Below are 13,906 nucleotides of genomic sequence, written 5' to 3'. Positions count from 1 at the left end.
GTTTGAACTATGGATATGTGGGTCAGCAGTTCAACATTGCGTCCACAGCATCACCAGGGCTGCCTCTAGGCAACAGGATTATTGTTCTTGTTAGGCCACATGGAGTAGCTCAACCCTTTGTGCCGCAGAATGACCCACTGCCCAGTCTTCCGCCGTTCTCACCTTCCTTGTTAGGTTTAACCCAGTGCTGCAGGTATTGTGTCCCTTAACCCTCAGGGACGCATCTCTGAGGACTCTATCAGACTGGCTTCTGCTTTCATTCCAAAGGTAGGCTGTGGCGAATCCCTCCAAGGGAACAGTTTATTCATTCTCCCTATTCTATGCTTAGACTGAAAGCTTCACTGAGCCGTGTTGACGCTCAGTAACACTGCTGGTAGGTGAAATACCAGTGATTTGAAATATCAGTAACTTCCAGCAACACAGCAGTACACACACTCCCATGGGTGCTGCTATTGTTATTGTTAGGTGCTGCTGAGGCAGTTTCGACTCCTAGTGAACCTACACACAAAAGAATGAACCACGGACCGGCCCTGCGCCATCCTCACCTAGTTGAACCCCTGGACGCAGTGTGTCATTCATCTTGTCTGTCTTTCTCCTTTTTACTGCCCCTCTACCTTACCAAGCATGCTGTCTTTCTCCAGGGACAGGTCTCTCCTGATGACATGGCCAAAAGTGTGGACTTCATTGTGCTCATTTATAAAGTGTTTGGTACAGATCAGTAAGTAAACACAATGGAGCCCATTTGTACCCTGCAGACTGTCAGGCAGCACATACTGTGTCTCCTGGTCGATTCACCCTCGCCTGTGGGCACTGGTACTCTGTCCCAGAAGTCACTGTGGGTTGGAATCAACTAAATGGTAGTGTTTGTGTATTGGTTTTGTTGTTGCTTTCTTCAGGGTCTCATTCTAGGAGGGAGTTTCACCTTTACTATCACTGAATATACAAATTAAAAACCCAAGCCCAATTCATCAGCTCTTCTTTCCCCATCACACAGACCCAAGGCAGTGAACCATTCTGAGAGATCCGGTCTTGAGAGTTCACTGGGCTGCAAGCTAACAACACGGTTTTCTGGTGGATTTTTTTGAAATGGAGTTTCCTTTTCTTTTTTTTTTTTCTTTCAGTTTTCTTGGTGAAATTGTTTTATGGGAATGGCTGATAACTGCTAATAAGACAGAAGGCTGCAGTAACCAAAAGGCCATGATGCAATTATATGATAGGGTCACAATGACTTTTCTGTTTGTAGCAGAAACCATTTTATGATCATACTTTTAGTACATCCCTCATAGTGCTTTCATTATCTGAAATCCAGATAAAGCACAGCATTTGATTCCAAACCATTTCACAACATGGATAATTCTCAATGATGATGTAGCTCTCTGTCTTCAGTTGAAGCCCCACTGTCACTTTCTAGCACCTGCTCCATATAGCCTCCAAAACACCTTTGTTATCTGCTGTCCAGGAAGTTGTGACTCCAGGCACAACAAAGAGAGCACATGATCAGTTGCAGATCAGATGGCTGTGGTTCATAGGGTTCTGGTAATGGAGTTAGGGATGTATATTGCCAGACCTGTCTTCTTCATTCCCACCTCTCCCCTCCTCTTTATTTCCCTCCATCTAGAACACTCTTCTCCCGGCTCTTTGGCTGATCCCATTTAACTTTACCATTGTAACTTAAACGCAACTTCTTCAAAGAGCCCTCTTTGGACTCACCCACCTGAAAAATCCCAGAGCACTCCATAGTGGCGAGGATGGCACGACTTCATCTTACACATTTGGGGTATGATTTTAGGAGAGAACAGTCCCTGGAGAAGGACATCGTGTTTGATAAAGTAGAGGGGCTGTGAAAAAGAGAAAGGCCATCAAGAAGCAGGATTGACACCATGACTGCAATGGTAGGCTCCGGCAATTGTGAGGCTTGTGTAAGACCAGGCAGTGTTTCATTTTATAGGGCATCGGGTGGCTATGGGTTCGAACCTACTTGATGACACTTAACCCCAAAATAACATCTTCCAAAAGAGCTTGAGTTTGCCCTTAAATACACTTCAACTTGCAAATTAGCATTACATTTATGTTTCATTATCTTACTCTCCTAGTGGATAAGAAAATTGACAAGGCTATTGCCTAGGTCTATTCAAATTATGTCTGATTTTCAGTGCGTCCTGGTAGTCTATTAGGGAAAAGAACATTTAAATATATTTTATAAAGAGCTCTTTATCAAATCTTAAATGTGACAAAGAAAAGACAGAACTGGATCATCTAGATGAGGGAGATCATCAGCATAAGGCCATAATGGTGCTCAAAGGTTTCATGGCCAGCGGGTTAAGAAGATGAGGTGTTAGTCTGGGTAGACTAGGGAAACAAATTCATAGACACTCCTATGTGTATAAGAAAGAGCTGTATATATGAGAGTAATAGGATATTGAGAAAACATCCCAGCCCAGACCAGATGAAGTCCATAAGTCCGATATTAGCCCAAACATCTGATAGCAATCTATAATTTTCCCTTCAGACTCACAAAATACATGCAATGACATTAATGCAGGAAGGTCACATGCCAGTGGGTGGAAAGTCTTGTGGTAGAAGCATCTCAGCACTGGCATGGGTCGCCACGTGGTTCCTCTAGCTCTGGCTGCATCCGTGTCACTCCATCAGGCTCCTCATCAGTAATGCCTCACAGGAAGTGAGCATTATTCCACCTCTAGTGAGCTATTTATCTCTGTAGCACCTCTAAATGAGGCCATCAAGCTATGACCTGATTGACAGGCTAAACTCTACCCCTTCACTCTTAAGTCTCAAATTGACAAGAGGTTATGTAACTACCACAGATGGAAAACAAAAGAAGTCGGTCACTGTATTTGTTAAATATGTAAAGAAATGATCAAATTTCCAAGTAAGTGACAACACATTTTTAATCATTCTAATCATGGCGTTAATGCATTCTAACAATTGCCATATTATAAAAGAAATCATATTTTAAATGATTTTTTGTTACCAGGAATTTTAGCTTTTAAGCCATAATAATCATCATTATACATGAAAAGCTGTTGGCAAACAGCCTGACTGGCTTATATAAGTGATCTTGTTTCTGATCTACATTGTATGGATTCGGTTGTCATGGGGAAGTGTCTGTAACGTTCATGGAGTCAAAAAGGTCTGAATGAACGTAGGTGGAGGCTGAATCTTATAGAGAAGAACAGATCTGGCTGAACACAAGCAGGCAGCTTTGGTGAAACTAGGTGTAAGTCTAAGATTTAAACATAAATATTGTGGCAGAGACTGCTAATGTTGAAAAAACAAGAGCGAAAGGCCAGTCAGCATTCAGCTGGTCTATTGGAACATCATTCACCTGAGTAGATTAAAAGAAACAGGAACATTAGCAGGCATGTGAGCTTTCTGTTGTAAATCTTGCAATTAGCAGAGCCAGCATCAATCTCCAAGAGAAGCATCCCAAACAGATATGTGGAGTTTGTTTGTGTTTTTTCCTTATATGATCAGGGCTAAGAATCAATAACCATATCATGTGGTGGACACTGGTCCTATCCCAATTTAAACTGTTCTGCATGCCTGGTTGGAGTCTTGGGTAATCAATGCAAGGGCAACATGCATTGTGGATGATAGTTGTATATGATGGCGGTGTAACTTGTAAACACTTGGTGGCTAACACGAAAGTTGGATGATTCAAAATTCTCCAGCAGCTCTGCAGGAGAGAAGACCTGGGAATCTGCTCCCATCAAGATGGTGACCTAGAATACCCTGTTGTTCCTTCCTCTGTTATGTAGGGTCATTATCATTTGGATGGACTCAACGGCACCCAACAACAACACGGAAGGTGATTCACCACCTCAGAACTCTTCCAGGATTGAGTATCTTACACACATGACTACATAAGATGGCAGATGGTTCCTATGGTTCTCTGAGAGTGATTGATCTGAACGGAATCACTCTTGGGCACATTATCCCCTGGTCACTCATCTAATGCCCATCAAGAGTCCTATTTTTTCTATTCTTACTTCTGTCCCAGTCCCCATTCTACCTGCCTTGCCTGCCCACATGCTTCTATGCAGCACATAATCTTGCTTCCGGTAAAGCAAGTCCTTCCCTTAAAAGAGCATCAGCTAGTTTTACCTTCCTAAAGATCATTGATCCTGCGGTCATGTCCAGTCTTTCCTGTAGCATCTATTTATCTTCTTTACTATCCTTCTTATTAGGAGGCAAATATGCTGTAGAATTTTTCTTGGTCAATTCAACCCTAATCACTCAGGATCCCAGTTCCCCTGGTGGCATAATGGGCTACAAATTGGATTACTGAACATAAGGTCAGTAGCTCTAACTCACCAGCTATTCCATTGGAGAAAGACAAGGCTGTCTCTTCCCAATAATATCTCAAGTATCAGAAACCCCAAAAGGCCAATTCTACATTGTCCTATCGGGTTGTCATGAGTCAGAATCAACCTAATGACAATTAGTAGTAAGAGTCCCCTTGCTAACCTGATCCAATTGAGCTCCGCATGCTCACTACTGCCCTTAGACTATTTATTATTACAATATTACTCTCTGGGTCATCTTCTCTATTTATATGCTTTCCCCTGTTTATTCCATGATCTACTGGCTTTTGATTAACCTAAGTACTTATTCCAAAATTTGTCAATTTGTCACACTGTGGTGGCTTGTGTGTTGCTATGATGCTAAGGGCTCTGTCACTGGTATTTTTTGTGTCACCAAAGTGAACAGTTTTGAGCAGAGGTTCCAGACTAAGAACAGCCTATGAAGAAGGAATGGGCTGCTGACTTCAGAGGAATTAGCCACTGAAGGCCTTGTGGATAACATGGACACATTGTCAGATATGGAAAACCTGATGTATATTAGTGGGACATTGTTCTGCATAGTTCCCTATGAGCCCCTTGTTATGCATCGATAGTTGATGTTGTTGGCCTTTCTCCCTCAGAAGTAATGGCAAGTAACTCTGGAGTGATTGTCACTACAACAGAGGGACCCACTTATGTAAGACAGAAAGAAAAGCTGTTAGGGCAGGACAGGAAGCAGAGCAAAGTTTTGATAAGCAAAGTTCCCATTAATCACAGAGTTTAGATTTAAATTCTAGATCTTCAGGTCTTTTGGAAATTGTGTGATGGGACCCTATTGTCTTGCCTCAGCCCTTAACCTGCTTTCCCATTGGCCCCGATAAATCCTTATTCCTGCACAAAAGTTGGCCTTGTGCACCTCATTATTACATGAGACAGTTTTAGCCAATGAATCATCTGGACATAACTTTTGGAATGGATCATGTGAGACAATTTAGGATGGGTCATCTAGACCTCTAGCTGACCCTGACATGACCAGTGAAATGGATCAGGTGAAGTGGTGTTGAGATGAGACATCAGAACATGACTAGCAGAATGGATTATGTTAGGCAATTTGGGATAGATAGGTCATCCAGTCCTCTAGCTTACCCTGGTATCCGTCAGGTCAGTAAGCACTCAAAAGATGACTAAGGAAAAGCTTCTCTCTCAAAGTAGAGTCGACCATAATAATATGGATGAAGTAAAGCCACTGGGACTTCATTTGCTGATAGGAGCACTGCTCAAAATGAGAAGGAACAGTTACAAACATCTATTAATAATTTGTACTTTAAATGTAGGATGTATAAAACTGGGAAAGTTGTAAATCATCAAAAATTAATTGAGATCATTAGTCAGCTGAAATGGACTGGTATTTGCCATTTTGAATCAGAAAACCATATGGTTTACTATACCAACAATGATAGGTTCAAAGGGAAAGGAATCACATTCCTTGTCAAAAAGGGCATTTCAAGATGTATATTGAAGTACAATGTTGTCTGTGAAAACAACTTTTATACAAATTTGTGCACCAACCACTAAAGCTAGTGATGAAGAAATAGAAGAATTCTACTTATGTCTTCAGTCTGAATTTTTTCAAACATGGAATCAAGATGCATTGGTAATTATTGGCGACTGGAATACAAAAGTTGGGAACTAATAGGAATGAACATTAGCTGGAAAATATGGTCTTGGTGATAGGAACAAAGCTTGAGATGGCATGATAGAATTTTGCAAGACTAATGACTTATTTGTAGTCAATACTTTCTTTGAAGAAACACAGAAAGTGACTATGCACTTGGACTTATCCATGGAATTCAAAGAAATAAAGTTGACATCTGCGAGAAGAGAAAATGGAGAAACACAAGATCAACGGCTAAAACCAGTCTAAGGGCTCACTGAAGAACACACCATCAATTGTTAATATTCAAATTCATGTTGAATCTAAAGAAAATGGAAGAAAAAGTGCACAAGAGCCAAAATATGATTCTGAATACATTCCACCTGGATTTCAAGAACAGATTTGCTTCATTGAACACAAAAGACATAAGATATGATGAGCTTCAGCATGATATCAAGACCATCATAAAAGAAGAAAGCAATGGTTATTTAAAAAATATGAAAAAGAGAAAAGATTAAAGTGTGTGTCAGAAGAGACTCTAAAACTTGCTTTTAATCATAGAGTAGCTAAGTCTATTGGGACAAAGATGGAGTCAAAGAGCTGAACAGAAAAATTCAAAGGGAAGCTCTAGAAGATAAATTAAAATATTATAATGAAATGTTCAAAGACCTTAAGTATTTGTTGTTGTTGAGTGACATCGACTTTGTTCCAAGTCATCGTGGGCCTATGCCCAGCAGTATGAAGCACTGCCTGGTCCCACACCATTCTCACACTGATGCCCACGGTATCACTATTGATTGCACCATATCAATCAATATCATTGAGGACCTTTCTCTTTGTCACGGACCCTCTACTTTACCAATCGTGATGTCTTTCTCCAGGGATTGGTCTCTCCTGACAACATGTCCAAAGAATCTAAGATGAAGTCTCATCATCCTTGCCCCTAAGGGGCACACTGGCAGTACTTCTTCCAAGACAGATCCATTTGTTATTCTAGGTATCCATGGCATATTCTCTTCTATGCCAAGAAATTTGGAAGATGGCTACCTGACCAACTTACTGGAAGAGATTCATATTTGTACCCATTCCAAAGAAAAGTGATCTAACAGAATGTGAAAATTATAGTTTAATATATTGGTATATGTAATACATATCAAGAGATCAAGCAACACATTGCATTGAATAAAACTGTTGCACAAGAAGTCTTTAGAGTGTCAAAAAGCAGGGGTTTGAGGACTAATGAGTACCTGACCTGGCCATGTTTTCAATTGCCTCATATGCATGTGGAAGTTCTACGTTGATAAGGAACATGTTACAACAGCGGTTCTCAACCTGTGAGTCAAGACTCCTTTGGTGGTCGAACGACCCTTTCACAGGGGTCACCTAATTAATAACAGTAGCAAAATTACAGTTCTGAAGTAGCAACGAAAATAATTGTATTTTCACCACAACATGATGAACTGTATTCAAGGTCGCGGCATTAGATAGGTTGAGAACCACTGTCATAGAAGAAGAGATGCATCTCAGTTGTGGTGCTGGAGAAGAATATTGAAAGTACCATGGATTGCCAAAAGGACAAAGAAATCAGTCTCGGGAAAAGTATGGCCACAGTGCTCATTAATGGCAAGGATGGCAGGACTTCCTCTTACATATTTTGCATATGTTGTCAGGTGAGACCAGTCCTTGAAGAAGGACATCATTCTTTGTAAAGTAGATGAGCAGCATAAAAAGAGGAAGGCCTTCAATGATATGGATTGACATAGTGGCTGTAACAGCGGCTCAAGCATAAGTACAATTGTGAGTTTGGTACAGTGTTTCCTTTTGTTGTCATGGGGTCAGAACCAACTACCTGGCGCCTAACAACAACATCATTAATATCAAATGCAAGTAAAATTTAGCCAAAGATAATCCAACAATTTCAGTAGTACAGGGACAGAGAACTGCCAGAGGTTCCGACAAGATTCAAAAGAGGACTTGGAACAAGGTATACCATCGATGATGTCAGATGGATGTTGTTGACTGAAGGCAGAGAATACCTGGAAGATGTTTACTTGTGTTTTATTGACTATGCACAGCCATCTGATTATATGGACCACAACAAACTATAAATAGCCTTGAGAAGAATGGGAATCCCAGAACAGTTCATTGTCCTCATGCAGAATCTATACATGGATCAAAATACAGTTGTGCAAACCCAACAAGCTAATATTGCGTGGTTTAAAATCAGGACATTGTACATCAGTGTAGTAGTCTCTCACCATGCTTATATAACCTGTATGCTATTAAAATCACTAGAAAACCTGGATGATATAAAGAAGAATTCAGCTTTGGGATTGGAAGAAAGCTTAGTAAAAACATGTGATGTACAGAGGCCACAACCTTGCTTGCTGAAAATGAAGATTTGAGGTATTTATTGATGAAGATCAAGAATTGCAGCCTTCATTATTAATTACAATTCAATGTAAAGAAATTAAAATCCTCACAACTGGACTAATAAGTAACACCATGGTAAATGGAGAAAATATTTAATTTGTTAAGTATTTTGTCTTGCTTGGATCCACAGTCAATGTTTCTGGAAGCAGCAATGAATAGATCAAAGGATATGTTGCATTGCAAAAATCTGGTGCACAAGATTTTTTAAAGTGTTGAAAAGCATAGATTCTACTTTGAGGACCTCCCTCAAGTCATGGTAAGTAAGTAAGATGTGCCTCACACAAGTCATGGTACTTCCAAAAGTCTCATATGCATTTGAAAGTTGGACATTGGATAAGGAGGACAGAAGAAGAATTAGTTAATTTGAATTATGGTGCCAAAGAATAATATTGACAATTCATGCAAAAGGAACTAACACATCTATTTTGGAAGAAGTGCAACAAGAATATTCCTTAGAATTCTTCATGGATGGAAGGGTGGCAAGACTTTATCCCATGTATTTGGGACATGAGCAGTCCCTGGAAAAGAACATCATGCTTTGTAGAGTAGAGGGGCTGCAAAAAACTAAGAGGAAGACCCTTGTTGAGTTTTATGGACCCAATGGCTACAACAATGAGCTTAAACATTAAAAAAAAATGTGAGGAAGGTATGGGAATGGATCATGTTCTGTTCAGTTGTACATAGAGTCTTTTTAGGTAGAGACTGGCAACTAATTCAGAATCCACATATAATCTTAAACTGTTTCTTGAAATTCAAATGTAAGCATTCATACACTTACTATCTCTAGAATCTATAATTTTTTTGCTGAGATATTTTCATTTTATCCTCATACCTAGCCAGCTCATCAGTAACATTTATTTATTCATTATTGAACTCCACATTTCAAATTCAAACTCCTCTCTTTTTCAGTAACCAGTATCATATTGGTTTACTTCATTGTCCTCTTGTACATGGAATACAGCTATCTACCAATAGTGGGTAGCAATTTGCATCAGAGTTGTCAGATAATCTTTCCAGAAGAGAGATTAAAAATCATGCCATTTCCAATTGAAAATTTCCACTGGTTTCCTGTGTAACTTTAAATAAAACTTAAATTTCTAAAGCAGTTTCCTTTACTTCTCTCTTTAGTAGAATGCACCATGACCTACACTTTCCATACCTTTATCGGTCTTCTCTTCATTCTATTCCTCAAACATGCCAAGTGTTTTTTTCTTCCTTACAATCTTTGCAATGTCTGTTCCCTTTACTGGAAATTCCTTCCCCTGGACTTTTGGTTCCTCTCATACATCCAGGAATCAAGTACAATGTCACCTTCTTTTGTAGACCTTTCATCAGTCTCACGCTCAATATACAACAGCCATCTAGTTCATCTCAATTATATCATCCTATTTTAAGTTTTCACAGAGATCTTACCATTTTACATGTGTCCTTGTTGTTGTTGTTGTTGTTGTTGTTGGCTTTTATGCCGTGACTGAGAACATGAACTATAGTAGTGCTAGAAGCCTTCTTTTCTTTTTAGTATTCCTTGTGTTTTTTAATGCTTCCCATGATAATAAATATTTGTTGAATAAATAAATGAAAGTAAATCAGTGAACTTTGTTCCTACTCAGCCGACAGTGGAGCTCTACCTTTGGGCTGAAAAGTTTGGATTTCATCCTGTAGATGGTGGAAGTTCAAAAGAATTGTTAGAGAGCTAGTAGCATGATAAAAGTGATGTTTTTAAACTTTTTTCTGGGAGCTGAGTGAAGGATACAGTGTAGGAAGCAAAGCTGGTAGTATGGCAATTAGTAGGAAAGTGATTATAATAGACTAGAGAGGAGACTAAACAATAGCAGTATCGGTCAGAAGAGCAAGAAGTGGCGAGAGATCAGAGAAGTGAGTAGAAATGACAGAAACAGAGAAAGGGAGAACTAAGGATCCATCGGATTTGATGAAGAATGGAGAAGTAAGAAGGTAAAGAACATGGCAGGCAATTTTCCTGGATAATTATGGATATGGGAACATTGGAGATCAGCAAATCTGGGGAAGGAATATGGGTTCAACTTGGACAACTCCATTAAAAGTCTTGGTAGGACAGGTTGGTTCAGTAGCAATTAATAGAAGAATACTAATTTAGAACTGACACCATAGATCAGAATTAGAAGTAAATACGTGTGAGTCATCAGCATATAGGTCAGCGGTTCTCTCCCTGTGGGTCACGACCCCCTTGGGGGTTGAATGACCCTTTCACAGGGGTCGTCCATTTCATAACATTAGCAAAATTACAGTAATGAAGTAGCAAAGAAAATCATTTTATGGTTGGGGGGTCCCCACAACATGAGGAACTGTATTAAAGGGTCACGGCATTAGGAAGGTTGAGAACCACTGATATAGGTAGCAGTGAAGAAGTAGGAAAGGAATAGGCCCCCTGAGAGAATGAAAATGTTGCCCATAGAAGGACAAGTATTGCACAAAACACTTTTTCAAGTTAGACACAATCTTCCTTCTCCCACTGAGCTTTGCATATGAACTAGGTCATTGATGCTCCTGCCTATTGTAGTCCTGAGTTACAGTAGATTTCAACTAAACTTGAAACTGCTGGACTTGGAAGAACATAAAGGCTAACAATAAAATTCTGGAAAAGAAATAAATTTTTTAAGAGTTGGCACATGATGAGGATTTAGGAAGAAAATTGAAACTTAACAATGCCAAATGTAAGAAGATACACTAAAACAAAACAAACACCAGAGACAGAAATATCCTTCAAACCGTGGGACTTAACAAGATCAAGATATAGAATTAGATATTGATAAGTAAAGTCAGACAAATACTTAGAGATAAATTCTGGATTTCACAATTAGCAAGTCAGTTATGATCCTGATGAGAGCAGCTAGATTTTATGGTGAATTTATTAATGAATACAAAACAAAGAACTCAAGATAATGGATGTTGATAGCTTTTTTTATTAAGAAACTGGAGAGTTTTTAAAAACATGGATGATGAGGTAGTGATGATCCAAGGATGGTGAAATTACTATCTTTTTTTTTTTTCAATTTCCCTGAGGTACCAAAGAACTGAAGCTCAGGAAAAAGATACAGCATTTGAATATGGTAGAGTTTGAGAAGAGATAAAATTGGAGAGTTAGGGCCATAAACCCATGCTGAGATTGCTATGCAGAAGTCTAGGACCTAGTCAAGTGCTTATACTAGTGTTAATGAAATCACATTATATGGACTACACAGTATCATGGAAATTAGAAGGGTAAGCTGATGACAGAAACAAATTAGAGACATCTTGAGGTATCAAGTGAAAAATAGCAAACTAGGTCAGTGATATTAGAGAAAAAGAGTGGAGATTAAGTGAAGAAATATTTATGAAGAAAAAAAAGAATGCCAATTTGTGATGAGTTGGAAGTAGAAAGTGATTCAAAGGAAGATAATTGGAAACTTTCCCATCTTCCAGCTTGAATGATTGAGCTGATAATGTTAGCATTATTCAAAATAAGGGAAATAAAAAGAAAATTCAATTTACTAAAGATCATTAATTTAAATTGAGGAATGTTGAAATTGTGGTGCCAAAGAACTTTGCATACCTATGTTCCAGGAAACTTGAAGACTGTCAATAGAAAGATATGGAGTAGTTACTTTGTATTAATTACTTTGTAATAGAACTTTCATGAATGTAGATAGGGGATATCGACAGTGAAAATAGAGGTAGTTATTAGAACAGGAATACAGAGGATTTATTGAATAGCAGTAAGCGACATATTTTTTTTAAAAGAGTGTGACACTGTGGTCAGAGAAGTAGGAAGAATAAATCAGGATATAAGCATCAGACAGTTAAAGACCCAATGTACCTGACACAGGAGTAATGTATTAAGTAGTCAAGGAGTAATTTATGACGTTCAATTACCTTTATGACTTTAAGTGGGACAAGAAGAACCATAGTGGAATAAGAAGATAAAGATAGGTATGAGCTCAGATATAGCTGTCTGTTGCATCGGCGATCACTTGCTGTTGTTAGGTGTTATTGAGTTGATTCCAGAATGAAACACATAGTTGTCCTCTGCCATCCTACTGAAAAATACCTGAAGTATGTAAGATGAGGGCTCACTAGCCTTGCTTCTAAGAAACCCTCTGTCTGTCTTGCTTCTAGGGCAGAGTTGTCCTTTCTTTTGTAGACCACAGTATCATCAATATTCTTTGCACCCGCTTTGAGTCTTCTGTATTCATTGTCCAGTCTGGGAGGGGATTTTTAAAAACACATGGCTTTGGTTGGCCACATCCTAGTCCTGCAGGTGACCGCTTAGCTTTTTGAGATTTTATATAAAGTCTTTACTAGATTTACCCAACGTAAAATAGCATTTGATTGTGGATCCAAGAAATATGAATCCTTAACATAGTTTTCCTTCAATATTTTCTCCATGTGTCTTAATATTGCTTGCTGGTCAAGTGGTAAGGATGTTGGTTTACTTTATGTTAGGATAAAGTTCTTATTGAAGGCTATAGTCTTTGATCTTCATTAGTAAGTGCTTCAGCTCTGCTTCACTTTCCGCTGTCAAGGTTGTGTCATTTGCATTCACAGGTTGCTAATGAGTCTTTCCTCACGCCTACTGTCACATTCTTCTTCATATATTTATTCTTCTTGGAATATTTGTTCAGCATGTAGATTGCAAACGTTTGGTGAAAGGATACAACTTGACTCACCAATCCTGATTGTAAACCATGGCATATCCTCTTGTTCTGTTTCGAAAACTGCCTCTTGGTCTATGTACAGTTTTCTCCTGAGCACAATTAAGTTTCTGGAATTCATTTCTATGCAATATTATCTATAATTTGCTATGATCCACAGAGTTGAATGCTTTTTCACAGTCAATAAAGCACAGGTAAATAACTATGTTTCCAGTATTCTCTACTTTTAGTCATGATCTAACTGATATAAACAATAATATCCATCCCTCTTTAAATATGGCTTGAATTTTGGCACTTCTTTATTCATGTACTTCTGCCATCAATTTAGATTATCTTTACCATTGTTTTATTTGCCTATAATATGAATGATATTGTTCAATAATTTCTTTGTGCCACCAAATTGCCTTTCTATGGAATGGGCGCATGCATGTATCTCTGCCAGTCATTTGGCTAGGTAGATGTCTTCCTAAATTTCTTGACTTAAGTGAGAAAGCTCTTCCAGCTTTGGTTTCTTGATGTATCTCACTTGGTACTCCATTAATTGTTAGCATCTTGCTTTTTACCAATGTCTTTAATACTACTTAAACTTCTTCCTTCAGTACCATTTGTTCACGATCAGAAGCCACCTCTTGAAATGATTAAAAAATGGCCCATTATTTTTCAGTATAGGCTGTGTATTCCTTCCATATTCCCTTGATGCTTCCTGCTTTGTTCAGTGATATTGATAGTCACCTCCATTCACCAGTAATATCAAATAATGACTGATGAGTAGAGATGACTATATACATCTTACTGATCTGCTCTTTAAAAATTAAGGTTCAGGTGGAAACAACATTTCAGTGGGT

General features: G+C 38.7%; 1 pseudogene; it reads left to right on the top strand.

Moving 5' to 3' along the window:
- The first annotated feature begins 662 nt into the window (after nucleotides 1–662).
- The window catches only part of LOC101643278, a 14,363-nt pseudogene continuing 1,119 nt past the window's right edge, over nucleotides 663–13,906 (top strand).

This window comes from Echinops telfairi, unplaced genomic scaffold (assembly GCF_000313985.2).
Source record: "Echinops telfairi isolate 266 unplaced genomic scaffold, ASM31398v2 ScPeMD7_3;HRSCAF=10, whole genome shotgun sequence".
Classification (NCBI taxonomy): Eukaryota; Metazoa; Chordata; class Mammalia; order Afrosoricida; family Tenrecidae; genus Echinops; species Echinops telfairi.
This window is presented reverse-complemented; position numbering and strand designations above follow the sequence as displayed.